This window comes from Loxodonta africana, chromosome X (genome assembly GCF_030014295.1).
Source record: "Loxodonta africana isolate mLoxAfr1 chromosome X, mLoxAfr1.hap2, whole genome shotgun sequence".
In the NCBI taxonomy this organism is placed as follows: domain Eukaryota; kingdom Metazoa; phylum Chordata; class Mammalia; order Proboscidea; family Elephantidae; genus Loxodonta; species Loxodonta africana.
Window position 1 is genome coordinate 42,283,741 of NC_087369.1, and position 19,192 is coordinate 42,302,932.

The 19,192-nt window shown below is 41.2% G+C and overlaps 1 protein-coding gene across 1 annotated transcript in view; it reads left to right on the top strand.

The window, feature by feature from the left end:
* Positions 1-2,507: 2,507 nt before the first annotated feature.
* Positions 2,508-19,192, top strand: part of PRRG1 (proline rich and Gla domain 1) — a 151,211-nt gene continuing 134,526 nt past the window's right edge. Inside the window, exon 1 of the mRNA XM_023541297.2 lies at positions 2,508-2,558. The gene's annotated coding sequence lies outside the window, so the exon portion shown is untranslated. The remainder of the gene's footprint in view (positions 2,559-19,192) is intronic.

A 19,192-nucleotide genomic window follows, 5' to 3' on the forward strand; every position in this document is an offset into this window, starting at 1 on the left:
TGCAATTCTTACGTCACACATCCACTTTCTTTCCAGCAATAGGTATGGTATTTAATCCTATCCAATCAGACTCTTTAATTAGTATATAAAAATTGGAACTGAGGGAAGAGACATGCCTTTCTTTTGTCTGGTAGCATACATTGGTATGTGTAAGCTTGCAATTTGCCAGAGATCATTGTTCCAAGTCTGCAAAGCATGCATTTCAGGGGTTCTGAGAGAATGACCCTGTCCAGGAGAGGCAGGGTTGAGAGCCTGAGCTGGAATTTGAGGCATTCTAGTTGCTGGTTCCATTCATCCCTAAGGCCAATTATAGACCTGACCTTCTCAGCTTGGGTCACACAATAACTTTCTCTTTTTGCCTAAACTACTTCAACTTAGTTTTTTTTTTTTTTTACCTCAATCAAAATATTTGGACAAATTTAGACATAAAAAAGAAATAAACCCAGTAATCAAATGAAAAGTTAAAACACACATACACACATCTATTAAGGATACAAAACTTACCTTTACTAACTGTTACGGATTGAATTGTATACCCCCAATATGTGTGTCAACTTGCCTATGCCATGATTCTCAGTATTGTGTGGTTGTCCACTACTTTATGACCTGATGTTATTATCCTATGTGTTGTAAATCCTACCTCTGTGATGTTAATGAGGCATGATTAGAGGCAGTTATGTTAATGAGGCAGGACTCAATCTACAAGATTGGGTTGTGTCTTGAGTCAATCTCTTTTGAGATATAAAAGAGAGAAGTGAGCAGAGATACGAGGGGACCTCATTACCACCAAGAAACAAGAGCCAGGAGCCTTTGGACCTGAGGTTCCTGAGCTAAGCTCCTAGGTTGATGACAAGGACCTTCCCCAAGAGCCGACAGAGAGAGAAAGCCATCTCCTGGAGCTGGCAGCCTGAATTTAGACTTATAGCCTCCTAGACTGTGAGAGAAAAAAATTCTCTTTGTTAAAGGCATCAGCTTGTGGTACTCCTGTTATGCAGCATTAGATAACTAAGACACTAATGTAGTCCCTCTCTCTCTCTCTCTTTAGCACCTCCTGTATGTGAAGCATTTTACTAAAGAAATGAATAGGACAAGGCCCTGCTTCCAGGCATTTACAGATTTATTCATCCTACAAAGTCTGCATCTACATTTACCAGCATACCCTTTTGCAGTGTGTCCTCCCTACAATCTCTCTATTCTTAGTTGACAAATGCAAAATAGCAATGGGTTCAACAAAGAGGCTGGTTTGAAAAACACACAGATGGAAGAACCACAAAGATTAATGGGAGGAGTTTAAGGATGTTTGTATCTCCCAAGACAATTACCAGGCTCACCCACAAAATACTTCCATCAAGTTCAAAATACTTGCTGGGAAGGACTATTGGTGTTCTGGCATTTCTTTTATTCTTATAAACCAAATGTTTCTCCATTCCATGATAACTAAAGTAAAAAGAAGAGAAGGGGAGTAGTTTGGAATAAAACACTTAAGGCCCAAAGTCCAATTTTCTTTGGATTCACTCAGGTGTGTTTGTTTTAATGGCTGATCTAAAGGAACGTCGGGTGCAACGGTTGACCAGATTCTAAACAGAAAAGCATAAAAACTTAAAACTAAGCACGCATGCAGCATGGAATAATAATCAAGTTAGCCTCTTTGAAATGCGAAGTGCCAGAAAGCCTACAACCACTACGGCAAAGTCTACACAGCACAGGCTGAATATTCTGTTTCTCAGAGGGCCTTTTAGAAGGCTCCAAGTCTAAGAAGGTGGCTATCTAAAAAGCAGGATCAAAAAGAGAGCCAAATTAATTGACACTCCATTTTTTTTCCTTCCCAAGATATCCGTGTAGGTTTGAGTAGAAAAAGCAGATTGTTGTCACTAAACATCATCCAAAAACAGTGGCAAGAGAGCTTGTCCTCAGAGAAAGGGCAATTCCCTGAGCTGTAACAGTGGGCAATGGTTGGATAGTCACCAACTACGATCTGGCTTAGCACACAGCAAAGAGGCATGTTAAGGAGGATGTCCTGCCCAAGCGTCTGTGGATGAGAAATCTCCATGCCCCTCATCTCCGGAGGGCTGAGGACAGCGCAACGAGGAAAGAAGACAGGGGGAAAAAATAATGTGCGGGGAGATAGGCGTGCAAAAGTGGAACTGTTGGTGGGGACACTGGGTGACTTGTAGGAAAGGCTTGAAGGCCCTGGGGACGGGCTGCTTGGCCTCAAGCCAAGCCAGGCTTTCCTGAGGGTGAGTGACGGGGTGCACCGAGAAGTCTCGATGGCTTCTCTGTCAGTGTTAAAAACAGACTCCCAGAGTGGAGAGCTCCAGCTGATACCCTGAGCGCTCTGGCTGCCCGGAGGAGGTGGCAGAGGCCCTGCCACTCAGTTTCCCACCGCGCCTGGCCCCGCCTCTCGTTTCCCACCCCACCTGGCCCCGCCCCGGCCCGGCCCCTGCCGCTTCCCGCCGCCTTTCCCGGTCGGCTCCAGGCTCTGGCTTGGTCGGCTTCGGCGGGGCGCGCAGGCGCGGCGGGCGGCTGGTGGAGCGCGGAGCAGCGGCGCGGGGCGCGCGGTGAGTGGGCCGCCGTGAGGGCACTAAGAGGGGGAACATGGCCTGGGTGGAACGCCCCAGGAGGAAGCAGGGCTTGTGGGAATGAACGAGTGGGAAGCCTCCGATACCTTGAGGAGGAGCTGGGGGCTGCGGCACTGCCTGGGAGGGTCCTGCTCCGGCCGCGTGGAGAGCGGAGTGCGCGGTGGCTGGAGTGGGTAAAGATGTGGTGCGAGGAGCAAAATGGAAGGAAGGGTGCCTGGAGGCTGGACATCCTCACACGGGCGGCTTGCCAAGGGCTCGGGAGGGTGTCCCAGCTTCAAGTTCATTCCTCCCCCCTTGCATGGTGCCCCAGAACGGCGTCCGGGCTCCTCCCTTTCCCCCTGCGCTGCCCCTGGGGACGAAGAGTTGCCGGGAACGTCCCCATCGCGGGAGAGAGGATTTGGGGGTCGCACAGGGCTAGTGCCAAGGAGGGCGTGGTGTTCGTGTGACTTTCTTCATCCCGCCCCCGGGAATGTGCCAGTCCATTGTGCTCGTGGACATTTTAACAAAGGCTGTGACTGTTTTCTAGGCAGTGGCGGGTGACAGTGGCGGCGGGGGCGGGACTGTGCGGGGGGAGCAGTATTGCGAGATTGCGCTGCAGCCCTAGGGGCCAGGGGAGCAAGGGGAGCTGGCATGGGGTAGAGGAAGGAAGGGAATAACCTTCCTGCCTCAGATTTTTCCCCCTTCCTGGTCCGCTGATTTTGATCAGCGGTAGGAACAGCCCCAAGAGGGATATAACTGGAGATTGGTGCGTGTGTTTGGACTCTGACTGCAGCCATTGGTTTTGTGAGTGTGCTGTTGATATGTTCCTTACCCGTCCCTTCAAGAGAAAAGCGAAACTGATGGAATTTGAGAGGAAATAATTTAATGAAAGGGTGAAGAGGCGGAGTGTCAAAACTTAAAGCTAAATTTCTGCCTTTTGATAGTCATAGTATATAGTCAAACTTTGAAGAATGTAAAGGTGTGCAAGTCAGAGTAAGTGAAAAGTTAATTAGGGTGCTATGTGGATGGTTTCAATCAAGACTGGATTGTTGGGGGTGCGGGAAGACCTGCCAAGGTCTTGGGCAAACTCACTTTAGAACCCTTAAATATTATATTAGGAACATAAAACACTTGGGCAAATACTGTAATATTGAAAAATATTTTATAGATCTTCATTTTCAAACATAGGATTTTTAATGAAAAATACTATACGTATGTGTTCCCGAGCATAGATGTTGATATTTTTACTGTTTGTTTTAACTTAATACAGCAAAACAAGCTGAACTTCCTCTATCTCCACCCCTTTCCCTTGATTGTGAATCTGGTTTTATAAACATTTACTTTCAGATCTGAAGTGTGCTTGAAGATACAGTTTGTTTTCTTCAAGCATGAAGGATTTGTTCTTGTGTTATTTTTATTTCTTCTGTATTTTCTTCTTGTTTTAAGTTATATGCTGGTAATATTACCAAGTTTGAGATTGGGGAGAGATAGTGTCTGGGATGCCTTTTCCTCTTGCAATGCTTGATGAACTCCTATTCATCCTTCAAGACACAGCCCAATTTACTTCTTGGAAAAATTTGCCAGCTCCCCCAGAATGAATTAAACACTCTTTTTTCTGTTAAATTGATTTCACTGGCCTTACCTCTCTCACACTACTAGACGCTCAGGCTTCTGCATTACCCCAACACCTAGAGCTTCCTGGCATATGGTAAGTGCCTAATAAATGTACTTACAGTTAGACGTTAACTGTCGCTATTACTGTTAAAATAAAAGAAAGAAAAGTTGCTGTCCAGTCGATCCTGACTCCTAGTGACCCTATAGGACAGAGCAGAACTGCTCCAGTAGGGTTTCCAAAGCTGTAAATCTTTAGGGAAGCAGACTGCCACATCTTTCTCCCGTGGAGTGGCTGGTGGGTTTGAACGGCAGACCTTTTGGCCAGCAGCTGAGCACTTTAACCACTATGCCACCAGGGCTGTTAACAAATGCTATTGGAAAGATCGTAATTCATGTTGTATAATAGAAGAAATTTGGCATGCTGAGTCATATTTAATATTTGAGAAAGAGTATCTGGAATATGGAAGAAGTATGGAAAAATGTTCCCATATATTAGTCCATAGATTATCCTAAAAGCTCTGCAGATATAGGGAAAAATAAGTCTCAGAATAAAACCAAGGTCTAAAAAAGACCAACTTCTGAGACTGAAACTAATGAAAAGTCAATATGAAACAGATTAACCATTTATGGAAAGATAGGGTGCTGCTGAAATGTAGGAGGTGCTAAAGGTCAATCACCTTGTTAGGTGAATCAACTTCAGAGGTATCCTCTGAAGGCTAATTTAAGTAGAGAAAAGAGTAACCTAATCAGTTGTATTATACTTCTTCTAACTCTTAAGGTGGTTTAAGCCTTTGGCTAATGGACCATGTCATCTTCCAATGCCCCTGATAGGCTTGCCCTGACCATTTCTGCCAGCCTGTCTTTTTGACTTCTCTAAAGTCCAGTAGTGTCATTGGCCTTCCAGTCAACTTTGGCCCACGACAGGAATTATCGTATTCCTCTTGCTCCATATTACATCAACTCAACCTCATCACTTCTTGCCCCCTCCCAGTTTTCATCTCCTGAATGGGATTTACCCATTGAAGATAATACATAAGCAAATGATTACTCACTTTATAAATAAATAGAATTGATATTTTAGTTTAAAAAATGAGTCAGGATTGGCTACAGTTCAAGATTCTGTGCCTGCAAGGCAGAAGACCTATCCTGGCCTCTGTTTTTCTCAAACTTCAGTGTGCACAATCACAAGAATGCTCAGATTACTGGGCTCCACCCCCAGATTTTATGATTCAGTAGGTCTGGGATGGAGCCCCAAAATTTCCATTTCTAGTAAGCTTCCAAATGAGGGTGATGTTGCTGGCCCTTGGATTACACTGAGAGGCACGGATCTACATGGCATTCAGACGAGTTGGGGGGGAGGGTGGCAAAAGACCTAGAAGTTAAGAGAGGAGAGAGCTTTAAGGGGGTAGTGTTAGATATTGCATAAAGTTTGGGGGGGATAGGACTAAGAGAAGGCTGTTGGATTTTGTGACCAGAAATTTGTCTCTTTGGTTGGTTGGTTGTTTTTGGTGTGTCAGGTGTAGAGGGTTGATTGAATTATATTCCTCAGCTGGTGATATATTATCATTATTATGACCAGAAGGTTATTCATAGTCTTTGGGAGAACAGTTTCTGTAGAGTGTTAATGGCAGAAAAACAGACTGTAGGGATTTAAAGTTGTGATTCTTAAGCTGGTTTGTGTATCAGGCTCTCCTTGGGAGCAGTTTTCTCCATCATATTTATGCTTACTGGTGGCTTTCGAGTTGACTCCAACTCATGGCAACCCTATGTTTGTCAGAGTAGAGCTGTGCGCCATAGAGCTTTCAATGGCTAATTTTTTGGAAGTAGATTGCCATGCCTTTTTTCCAAGGTGCCTTTAGGTGGACTTGAAGTCCAACCTTCTGCTTAGCAGCCAAGTGTGTTAACTGTTTGCACCACCCAAAACTAAACCTGTTGGGTCAAGTTGATTCCAGCTCATGGTGACCACATGTGTCACAGAGTAGAACTACTTCATAGGGTTTTTTTTGTTTTGTTTTTTGCTGTAATCTTTACGGAAGCAAATTTCTAGGCTTTTCTTTTGTGGCACCCCTAGGTGGGTTCAGCCTGTCAAACTTTAGATTAGTAGCCTATTGCAAACCTTTTTTTGCCGCTCAGGGGCTTCTATTTCTGCCTACCAAGAAAACAAAACAAAACACTAGTTGCTATTGAGCTGGTTCCAGTTCATGGTCGCACCATGCACCGGAGAGTAGATCTGCTTAGGTCCTCCTATATAATAAGCCCACTGAGCAGAATTTCAGGGCATGAAGACAATCCAGGAGATTTCTGATGTGCACCCCAGTTAAAAACCACTTCTTGGAGCAATGGTGATCGGGAAGTGATGGCAGTGAAACATAATATACTTCTGTCAGTAAATTGTTGGTGAAGGTAGAGGGGAAGAAAAGCCTGAAGTTTGAAGATTTTAAGGCATCAAAAAATTGCAGCGTGTAAAGGGAGTGAAGAGCCTGCTGGAGAAGGTGAGTAGATTGAAGGAGGACATTGTAAGGATATTGGTTTTTACTCTGAGTGAGAAGGGAATCCACTGGAGGCTTTTAAGCAGAGGAGTGATTGTATCTGATTTCTGTTTTACAAGGATCAATCTTGGTGCTGCGTGGAGAATTATAAGGGAGCCAGAGCAGAAGAGAGATGAATTAGAAGGGAGGTTTATGGTGGCTTGGACCAAGGTAATGGTGGTGGAGGTGATGTTGGCAAATGTTCAGATTTCCTAATGCATTGGAAGTGGAATGTGAGACAGAGAATCAAAGTAAAGCATAATGCCAAGGATTTTGACCTGAGTAATTTTAAGGATAGAGTAGCCGTTTAAGGAGACAGGGAATACTGTGGGAAGAGCAAGTTTGAGAGAGGCGAAGACCAAGAATTCAGTACTGGGAATGTTGAATTCTAGATGACTACATGGGGTTGCCGTCAGTTGGATTTGACTCAGTGGCAACTGTTTTTTTGTTTGATATCCAGGTGGAATTCAGGGGAGAGGTCTGTTGAACCTTGGGGACTGTTGAAATAATATTGTCAGTGTAAGCTGACATTTAGAGTCTCCCAAGCAAATCACTTTATACTTTGTCAAACCATAAATCAGTATTTACTGAACACTGTCTGTAAGGGTTGTGTTAGCTTTACCCTTTGAAAAGTAGAAACATGGTACTTCTCAAAAATGCTATGGGGCAAAATGAAGTGAGAATCAAATGAAGTGCCACAGGGCTGGGATAACCAGAGCTCTTAAAGATGCTCAGTGGTTGCTTTGCTTTCCCCTTTGTTGCAAGGTAATAACTAGTATAGTTATTTTCAAGCTTATTCAGATACTGATGATGAAATTTTAGTAGCACTCATTATATTCTATAAAGGCTTGGCAATTAAATATACCAAAATTTCCAAAAGAATTTTCACTTCTTAGATACATTTTTGAGTGCCTCAGAATTTAGAACCTAGGATTTCTTTAGCAAAGTGTGTCATATTTTAAATCCCTGGTTTGGAATAAGTTCCCTGTGTTCTGTTTCTTCCCTCCTTTCAAAGCTGTGTCTTAGAAAATATGTGTTATTTTCTAGAGTCCTTCTTAACCAAATTCTTTCTTTTTCAGTGGCAAAGCCCTGTTATGCAAAGCACTGTATGTTCTGTGTATCTGTTCCAATCTATCTCCAATGTGCCTGTCCTTTGTGGTTTGGCTTCTAATGTTATGCATTCCATTTTGTAAAAAAAAATCCATATGAGTAACTTGCCACAGTAATCCCGTGTTTGCTTCAGGGGGAAAGCAGGCAAAGTTAGAAACATATGCTGAGTTTTAAAATTTGCTGTCACTGCAAAAAAAAAAAAAAAGAAGTTAATAGAATATATTCCAAGTTTCTTTTTCCTATATTAGTATTACCGATGGTACCAGAATGATGATTTTGGCAAGGATATATTTACTTTCCTATGTAATTCTATCCTGCCTTAATGTCTAACTCATCTTTCCCCAGGATTTAGCAAGAAAACATTTTATATATATATATATGTGTGTGTGTGTGAAAAAAATTTTTTTTCTTTAGGCTCATAAGTAGTTTGAAAATACAGATGTTTTGTTGCATTAATGTGATCTGTATTGCAAAAATAAATGTGTTAATTGAAATTTAAAGTTCTTCATTTGCATTTCAGTTCTTAATCAGTTGACTGGGGCTAGTTCTCTGCCAGAATCTTAATGTTGTCTTCGTCCGCTTGATCTCTTCACAGCAGGAATCAGGATACTGAATATTCCTAGACTCGTTCTACTACAGTGAGTAGGCTCTAGTCTGCTTCAGCCAGGCTGACAAGAGGGAGAGTATACTGGGGCCCTCAGCACACAAGGAGGGGGCCTGGGTCAAATCCTGGATGGGATTTTGTTTTTTACTTTTGAGGGCCAAGCCCACTCTATATAGCCCTGTCCTTTCTAAGAGTATAGTGATAGTTCATTATTCAGAAGATTTCCCAAATCATTTTTTCTCCTCAGCTCTCAAGCAACTCCTGGCCACATGGATTATCTTTTTTAATAATAATAATAATACCAACAACAACAGTAACCCATCTATGTTGTACCAGATATTTTACTTGCATTATTTTTATTACCCTATAAGATATATGACATTAATAACCACTTTATTGTGAGGACACTGCAGTTCCGGGAGGTTAAGTGCTCAAGGTCACTTTGGGGGTATATGGTAGAGCTGAAATTCCAGTGCTGGTCTCTCTGACACTAAAGCTTGGAGCTCCTTTTAGGAGGCCCCATTGCATGAAGGGAAACCTTGGTGGCATAGTGGGTAAGAGCTACGGCTGCTAACCAAAAGGTCGGCAGTTCGAATCCACCAGCCTCTCCTTGGAAACCCTATGGGGCAGTTCTGCTCTGTCCTCTAGAGTCACTATGAGTCGGAATCTGCTCGACAGCAACGGGTTTTTTATTGCACGAAGCATACTTCTGGACTCTCTCTTCCTATTCTCAGTTTCACACAGTAAACACAAGGTAAAACTGTGTTTACCCAGAAAGAAAAATTATATTGAACACTTACTATGGGTGCATTCCAAGCATCAGGCATTATGGCCTGGCACATATTAAGTACTTAATGAATGTTGAATGAATGAATGAGAGGATACTAGGTAAGGATAATCTTCCTGTCCTTAACACAATGGTAGGCATATGGTATGTACTCAGTAAATATTTGTTGAATTGATGTGATTACTCCCTCAAATGTTGTTGATTTATCCATTGTACCACTATTAAAACAGAAGGTAATGAATGTTAAGTATTTGAGTCGCAGATCCAGTCTTCTGGTGAAGAAGATGGATTTTAATGGATAATTTTTCCAACGGATCCCTTGAAGAATAATTGATATCATATGATGAACCCTGCTTCCAAAAGAAGGCTATTATGTACCTGCTTTGTCTTACTTGACCTATTATTTGTTTACTCCCTAAAACTCCTTCCTTCCTTCTGCCCTTTCCCTGTATAATGCCATCAATTTCAATGACTTCAGCTGTGTTCTGCACACTGAAACTTTCTGCAGCTATATCCAGTCAGAATTGTTCCTTGAAGATCCAGGGTCGTGTACATGACTGGCTACCTCAAACTAAAATGTCTAAAATGGAACTTCTCCCCCTGCCCCCTGTCTTAAATCTGCTGCTTCTCCTTGGTTCCCAATATTCTTAAATGGTAAAGAGGCTCTGTATTCAGGATGAAGACCTCTGGGTAAGAAGCAGCTTGGGTATAATCATGAATGTCACCCCATTGGAGAAATCACAGTCCTGGTCTTAGAGTCAAGGCTCCTAAATTAAGTGGCCAACAGTAATCTGCATCCCACCCACCCCCAAAGGAGTTTCTACCTTTAAGTGCTTTTCTGTGCCGGCAGAGCTTCTATTCCTCCTTGCTGGTACACACCAAGAGGGCAAGAGAGTGAGCCCTCTTTCTCGTTACGTTCTTTTCATGAGCATGATGTAGGAGGGGGTACACTCTGATAATCATTTATACAGATCACAGTCCAAACTTTTATCTAAAACACAAGCCTTGGGATGAAAATCATCTTACTTTTCGTCTAATATCTAATTGGCTAAAATAATCGTATGACCTCAACATAAAAAAAAAATCCTCACCACTGGACCAATAAGCAACATCATGAAAAACAAGAAAATACTGAAGTTGTCAAGGATTTCAGTCAATACCCGTGGAAGCAGCAATCAAGTAAATCAAACAACATTATTGCATTGGGCAAATCTGCTGCAAAAGACCTCAGTGTTATAAAGCAAAGATGTCACTTTGAGGACACTAGTCTCCTCATATGCATGTGAAAGCTGGACAGTGAATGAGGAAGACTGAAGAAGAAATGATGCCTTGAATTATGGTGTTGGCAAAGAATATTGAATATACCGTGAACTGCCAGAAGAACCAACAAATCTGTCTTGGAAGAAGTACAGCCAGAATGTTCCTTAGAAGCGAGGACGGTGAGACCTTGTCTCACATACCTTGCACGTGTTATTAGCAGGGACCAGACCCTGAAAAAGGACATCATGCTTGGTAAAATAGAGGATCAGTGAAAAAGAGGAAGACCCTCAATGAGATGGATTGACACAGTGGCTGCAACAATGGGCTCAAACATGGCAACAATTGTGAGGATGGTGCAGGACTGGGCAGTGTTTTGTCCTGTTGTTGTGGGGTCACCATGAGTAGGAACCAACTTGACGGCGCCTAATAACAATGCTCATATAAGTGACTAAGCTATTTTCAGAGAATTTATACTGCATGATAGGTTTAGCTTATCTCAGTGTCCATTTGTAGCCCTCTTTATTAGTGAAGACAGTAATATTCTCTTGAATTTTCATTGCACTTTCAAACCCATTGAACTCTCTCAAGATATCTGTGGATTTTTCTCCATTGTCCCTTTCTTTTTAAAGTGGGTAATAGGCCAGAAGTTGTTTTGTGAGTTGTTTTTCCTCTTCTAATCCTCACAGAGAGCCTGCCCAGTGACATTGCAGTTAACTCTTACCTACTTTTCTGGGCCTATCTGTGATTTTCCTTTTTGTGCTATAGTCGCCGGGCTTCAACTGATGATGTAACACTTTTTCCTGTTACATTACCACAGTGGCCTGTGATTTTACTTCTCATTTTTCCTTCATCACACATGCTGCGTAGACCCTATTTGTCTAAAACAGTATATGAATTGTCTCCAAACAGCCTTAATTAAGTCTGATGTTATCTCTGTATAATGTTGGCAAAGAAATCTTAAGCGTTCCCTTCCTACACTTACCCATTAACCCATTGCTGTCAAGTCAATTCCGACTCATAGCGACCCTATAGAACAGAGTAGAACTGCCCCATAGAGTTTCCTACACTTAAAAAAAAAATACACTTAGTCATGTTAAATAGACCTTTATAGGGGTATTGTATTCTTTTTATTCCAAAAATGTTTAACATAACTCCTTGCGTACTATTGATGGAGGCAATGAATTCTAATAAGACGGCTGAAAGTTAATGCACTTCTAGCCTCCTTTTTGGCAGAGGTAAATCTTAGTTGTTGCATTGTCATTTGTATCTGTATTTAAAGAAGTGTGATTCAAACACATGATGTTGTAGGTTCCCCATCCAGCCAGGACTAAGGCAGACTGTGTCTGAGATCTGACGTGTGCATGTTCTATAGCCTCAGGGCTCTAGAGCAAAGGCTTTAGCGCTGTCTGGGATAGATGTGTCTGACTACAGTGCACTGGTTGTTTCAGAACCATAGCCTTTGATTTGACCTTACACCGTCTGACCAGAAGCAGCAGTGTTAATTCCAGGGATGATTACCAGACCCCAAGAGTATCCTTCTGTAGGGCCAAGGGCGAATGGTTAGGAAGTCAGATAGCTGGTGCCAGTGCTTCTCATTGTTCATATCACACACTTCCTACAAATGGGCTTCCTGCTTCAAAGTTGTCTGCATTTGGAGTGGTTAATTCCATTAGCCTTTGTGAGTAGGTGACAGAGGATATTCTGTTAAAAACATCACCGTCACCCTGCTCCAGCATCATTTTCTTTTAATTAATTCAGGGCCCAAGCTGAAACACTTAGTGCTCCAAAAATCTTGAAATTCAGTGTCATTCTCATTCTTCTAGTTCACAGAGAAGCAAATAAGGCCAACGTATTGTATGAGAACAGCTTTGCTGTATCGCACCCTGGCGACCTTGTACATCCTTATACAGACCACCTGGGTAATGCTTCACCAAGTCTTGGCAAAATGCCCTGTGATTCCTTCTGCAGCAAGGGGAGATAAGCAGCCTGGTGAGGAGCCACCTTAAGGCAGTTTCTCATCCCTTTCTTGTGGGAAATTGCCACAAGGCTGTTTCTCACTCATTGCCTAGATTCAGTTGAGTGCAGGACTTTCCACCTTGTACTTCATGGGGTACAGCTGCAGGCTTCTGCAGAAGTCTGTATACCTGCTTGGGTTTAGTTTAGAGGTGACTCCTCCATAGCAGCATGACCCATTGCTTGGTCCATCTGTCATCTGGCCCCTCCAGTTTGGTGTCATCCTGTGGGACTGGGGTCTTGGGTTGGTGACGCCATGCTAATTTTGCTTTTGTTGTCTATGTAAGTAATAAATTGTCTGAATCCCCTTGGGCTCATTCTCTCCTTAACACCTGAACCCATGGAAGTGTGGCAAACCAACCTAATATCTGTAGTAGTAATACTTGTGGCCCTGTCAGCCATCACACTGCTGCTTTGGAAATGCTTGTCTGTGTGACACAGTGGAACTTTCACTGGCCAGATATCCAGCTACTGTATGTACCATGGGATACTCCTTGAACTTTATACATATCTCTGGGCATAATGGACAGGTGGACAGAGGCCAAGGCTTACTATTGGAATTACCCCAGATTGCTTTTCTCACATTTCCAGGTGAAGGAAAGTACCAACACCTGCTCATTAGAGAAAGTCTTAGCTACGCAACTAGAAGGGCCGTACCAATTCCAAAGCTTCTCTCTCATCACTCCGCCCCTCCCGCCCCCCCCCCAACACGCTGAGTGTGGTAGGAAACGAAACATAGTATCCGTGGTTGGGCCTATTCAGAATGATGCACTTTAAATAAGTGGTTAACACTTGCTCACAGATTCTGTGGTCTGAAACTTCAGCTATGATGTCTTGGGTTCCAAAGAAATCAAATGTTTCACTGTACAAGCACCTATAAAACATTGCTATCCTGGCATTAACCTGTTAAACTTTAACCCGTTGCCGGTGAGTTGATTCCGACTCATAGCGACCCTATAGGACAGAATAGAACTGCCCCATAGGCTTTCCAAGGAGTGACTGTGGATTTGAACTGCCACCTTTTGGTTAGCAGCCAAGCTCTTAACCACTGTGCAACCAGGGCTTCATTCTGTCATTACCCAGTGCTTACATTAAAAAAAAAAAAATAGAATAGAATATGGAGGATAGTTTCCATTTATATAATTTTGAAAATTTTCAACAGTACTTCTTGATATTGTATTATGTTCTTTTCTAATGTAGGCATTTAAAGCTATAAATTTCCCTCTAAGCACTACTTTAACTGTATTTCACAGATCTTTTGATATGTTATGTTTTCATTATCATTTAGTTCAAGATATTGCCTAATTTGTCATGTGATTTATTCTTCAATTGATTATTTAGAGTTGTATTGCTTACTTTCTAAATATTTGGGCTTGTCTTAGATTTCGTATTGGTATTTGTGAGAAAAATATTAACATAACATGGTTGCTAACTCCTTCATGTCTTAAGAGAACCTGGAACCATGGTTGACTCTTCTCAATCCTGGGAATGTGATTCTCTGAAGGTCCTTTATGTTTCTTATATTTTATTTTGATGTGTAGGATAGCTCATCTCCTTTGTGGTTACCTTATTATTTACCCCTATTTTTCTAAATTTAAACCTAACTTTTCTTTCTTTGTATCGCCTTGTCTTCCTCTCCATGTGGAAGATCTGTGACTACATTTCTTAGTCGCTCTTTCTTGTTTTAATGTTGTCTTCTTTTACATAATGACATCACTCTTTCCCTTTTTTGAGCTTTTTTTTAATCTTGGTTTATTTTTGTGGTTTCCCTCACTGGGTTGACATCTGATTGCTCTGTCCAGCGTTCTAGTCTTGGGTTGATATCTGGTATTATTGATTTTCTAACCAAAGAACTCCCTTTAGTATTTCTTGTAGTTTTGGTTTGGTTTTTACAAATTCCCTAAACTTCTGTTTATCTGGAAATATCCTGTTTTCTCCTTCCCATTTGAGAGACAGTTTTGCTGGATATACGATTCTTAACTGGCAATTTTTTTCCCTTCTATTTTTTATATAAGTCATCCCATTGCCTTCTTGCCTGCATGGTTTCTGCCGAGTAGTCTGAGCTTATTCTTATTAGCTCTCCTTTGTAGGTGACTTTTTGCTTACCCCTAGCTGCTCTTAAAATTCTCTCTTTATCTTTGGTTTTGGCAAGTTTGATTATAATAGGTCTTGGTAACTTTCTTTTAAAATCTACCTTATGTGGAGTTCGATGAGCATCTTGGATAGATATCTTCTCATCTTTCACAATACCAGGGAAGTTTTCTGCCAACAAATCTTCAACAATTCTCTCTGTATTTTCTGTTATCCCTCCCTGTTCTAGAACTCCAATCACTCGTAGGTTATTTCTCTTGATAGAATCCCACATGATTCTTAAGGTTTCTTCATTTTTTTTAATTCTTTTATCTGATTTTTCTTCAAATGTATTGGTGCCAAGTGCTTTATCTTCAAGTTCAGAAATTCTGCCTTCCACTTGCTAAATTCTGCTCCTCTGATTTTCTATTGAGTTGTCTAATTCTGTAATTTTATTGTTAATCTTCTGAATTTCTGACTGCTGTCTCTATGGATTTTTCCAGCTTATTAAATTTTTCACTATGCTCCTAAATAACCTTTTTGATTTCTTCAGCTGCTTTATCTGTGTGTTCCTTGGCTTGTTCTGCATATTGCCTGATTTCTGAAGGTCCTTAATGTTAATGGTTGATTTTGTTTCGTAAACACAGAGCATTGGCCTGCTTGTGAATTGCTTATACAAACATCAAGATTAATGATGTGTACCTGGATTGCTGGAGTTCTAAGTTTCAGTTACCATGGCTGGTTACATAGAAGAATATGCCTACATGACCAACCCTCCATAAAAACCATAAACCCTGGCACTCAAATGGTCTTCCCCAGGCAGAGCTATTCCACACATGTCCCTGTATTTTGCGACTAGTTAAAAAGCATGTTTGTTTTTTAATAATATTTTCTTGTGTTTTCAGTGAGAGTTTACACAGCAAATTATGGTCCCACTTAACAATTTCTGTACAGATTATTCAGTGAATTGATAACATTTTTCATAATGTGTCAACATTTTTATTCTATTCTGATTGTCACATGAGTTCTTTTTTTTATCTTCTAATTTTATTTCTTTCGTTGTTGAGAATATATACAGCAAAACATACACCAGTTCAACGATTTCTACATGTACAATTTAGTGACATTGATTACATTCTTTGAGTTGTACAGCCATTTTCACCCTCCTTTTCTGAGTTGTTTCTCCCCCATTAACATAAACTCACAGCCCCAAGGTTTCTATCTAATATTTTGAGTTGCTGTTGTCAATATGATCCCATATAGATAGTTCTTAAAAGAGCACAATGTTCAAGGCAGACCTTTTTTACTAGTTAAGCTAAACTATTATTTGGTTTTAAGATGACTTCAGGGGATATTTTTGGTTTAAAGATTAGAGATTATCTCAGGGCAATGGTTTTAGGGTTTAGCCACCCTCCATGGCTCCACAAAGTCTAGAGTCCATGAGAATTGGAAATTCCATTCTGTATTTTCCGTCTTTTGATCAGGATTCTTCTATAGAATCTTTGATGAAAATGTTCAGTAATGGTAGCCGAGTATCATCTAGTTCTCTTGGTCTTAAGCAAAAGGGGCAGTTGTTCATGGAGGCAATTAGCCACACATTCCATGTCCTGCTCCTACTCCTGACTTTTATTCTTTGTTGCTCCAAGTGAATAGAGACCAATTGTAGTGCCTTGGATGGACACTTGCAAGCTTTTGAGACCCCAGGCAATATGCAGTGAACTAGGAGGTAGAACAGAAGCTCTAAAAAACACTTTGTTAGGCCAGTTAACTGGGATGCCCCATGAAACCATGACCTTAAACCTCCAAACCAAGGAACCAAATCCCAGCAGGTTTTTGGTTGTACATAAGCAGCCTCAGCAGCTACTCTTTTTTTTTTGTCGTTGTAAATCTGTCACAGAATTTTTACCAATGCAATTTTTTATAGGTATACAACTTATCGACAGCAATTACAGTAATTGGCTGTGCAACCCTACCCTTAGTCAATGTGATTTTTCCATCACCATTAACTCACCTTTTCCCCCTTCCTCCTGTTGTCTATACATTTGCCTTTTCTTGTCTTTCTATGTAAGTGAGGTCATACAACATTTGTCCTTTTGTGATTGGCTTATTTTCACTCAGCATAATGTCTTCAAGCTCCATCCATACTATGGCACATATCAAGACTTCATTTCTCCTACTGGCTGAGTAGTATTCCATTGTATGTATGTGCCACATTTTGTTTACCCATTCATTTATTCATGGGCATTTAGGTTGTTTCCACCTTTTGGCTATTGGGAATAGTGCTGCAATGAACATTGGTGTACAAGTCTCTTTTTGAGTGTCAGCTTTCAAGTGTTTGGGTATATACCTAGTAGTGGAATTGCTGGGTCATTTGGTAGTTCTGGTGACACAGTAGTTAAGAGCTTGGCTGCTAACCAAAAGGTCAGCAGTTCAAATCCACCAGCTGCTCCTCAGAAACCCTATGAGGCAGCTCTACTCTGTCCTATAGGGTCATTGTGATGAGTTGGAATTGACTCAGTGGCAATGGGTTTTGGGTTTTTTTTATGGTAGTTCTATTTTTAGGTTTGTGAGGAACCACCACACAGTTTTCCACAAGGGCTTTACTATTTTGCATTCCCACCAGCAATGAATAAGGGTTCCAATTTTGCCACATCCTCACCAACATTTGTTATTTTCTGTTTGTTTTTATCTTAGCCATCCTAGTGAGAGTGAAATGGTATTGCATTGTGATTTTGATTTAGATATTTCTGATGGCTAATGATGTCGAGCATCTTTTCATGTGTTTTGGTGGCCATTTGAATGTGCTCTTTAGTGAAGTGTCTATTCAAGTCCTTTGCCCATTTTATGATTGGGTGGTTATTTGTCTTTTTGTTGTTGTCAAAGTTTTATATATATATTGGTTATTAGATACTTGTCAGACATATGGTTTCTGAAGGTATTCTCCTAGCCAGTAGCTCCTCTTTTCACTTTCTTTGTAAAGTCTTTCGATGAACAAAAGTTTTTAATTTTTATGAGTTTCCATTTATTTATTTTGTCTTTTGCTGTTTGTGCTTTTGTTATTATATTAGATAATCCATTGTTGAAAGCTAGGCCTGATAGCATTGCCCCTGCTTGTTCTAAGAATTTTATGATTTTAGTTTGCACATTTAGGCCCTTAATCCATTTTAAATTTGTTTTTGTGTATGGTGTGAGGCCTGGATCCTGTTTCATTTTTCTGCCTGTGGAAATCTAATTTTCCAGCACCATTTATTGAAGAGACTTCTTTCCTGATTGAATGGACTTAGCACCCTTGTCAAAAAGTAGTTGACCAAACATGTGGTTTTATTTCCAGACTCTTAATTCTATTCCATTTGCCCATGTGTCTGTTGTTATACCAGTACCAGGCTGTTTAGATCACTGTAGCTGTTTAGTATGTTTTAAAATCAGGAAGTGTGAATCCTCCTACTTTGTTCTTCTCTTTAAACATTGCTTTAGCAATTTGGGGCCTCTTGCCATTCCATATAAAGTTGAGGGTTGATTTTTCCATTTCTGTAAAGAAGGCATTTGGGATTTTGACCAGGATTACGTTAAATCTATAGATTGCTTTGGGTAGTATCTTAGTTATCTAGTGCTGCTATAACAGACATACCACAAGTAGATAGTTTTAACAAAGAGAAATTTATTGTCTCACACTCTGGGAGGCTAGAAGTCCAAATTTGGAGTGCCAGATCTAAGGGAAGGCTTTCTGTCTCTACTGGTTCTGGAGGAAGATCCTTGTCATCAATCGTCCCTTGGTCTAGGAGCTTCTCCGTGCAGGAACCTCACGTCCAAAGTACTCATCCTGCTCCTGGCACTTCTTTCTTGGTGGTATGGGGTCCCCACATCTCTCTGTTTGCTTCTTTCTTTTATGTCTCAAAAGAGGTTTGCTCAAGACACGATCCAATCTTGTATATTATGAATGTTAAGTTGACATTCTGGAGTATGTTATTTTTCTCCGCTAAGTATTGTTTCCTTTGTTTTAGTGGTTAGTTTTCTTGGCTGGGCTTGAACAACTAGTTCTGTTTCTTATGCAGGAGCTCTTGTCTCTTAAAATCTTTTGTTTTGGGATGGGTTGCTAAGAGTCTGTTCTATACAAGCATGATTCACGGTTTAGTCAGGTATTTGGGCAGACAGAGTTTAGGGATCTCTTTGGCTCTTTCTCTTCAATGCTCATGGTTTCTTGGATTCATTTTATCTGGTTCTCTAGGCCTGAAAGACTGGATTTTTCTCATGTGCCTATTTCTGCTCTTCACCTTTATACTGCACTTAGCCCCAGACTAAAAGATACATCATTTCCCCTCTGTATCTGTCTCTTCAGTCATCAATACCTTCAGGTTGGCAGCTCCAGTCGCAGTTCAGAATTTCTTCATTTTCATTGCATCTGTACCGTGTGAGCATGGTTCAGGGTTGTCAGAGATGTGGGTAGGCAGAGTTTGAAGATTTCTTTTCTGGCTCTCTTCCTTCTGGGATTTCTCCACTCCCCTCAGTGTTTTCCCAGCTTCACCTTGATGCTTCCCCAGGCTGGGAAGATGAGGCTTTTTTTTTTCTCCCATGTGTGTCCCTCCACCACCAGCTCCAGTATACCACCAGTGTTGTTATTTAGCCCCAGGCTAAAAGCCGTGGTGATGAA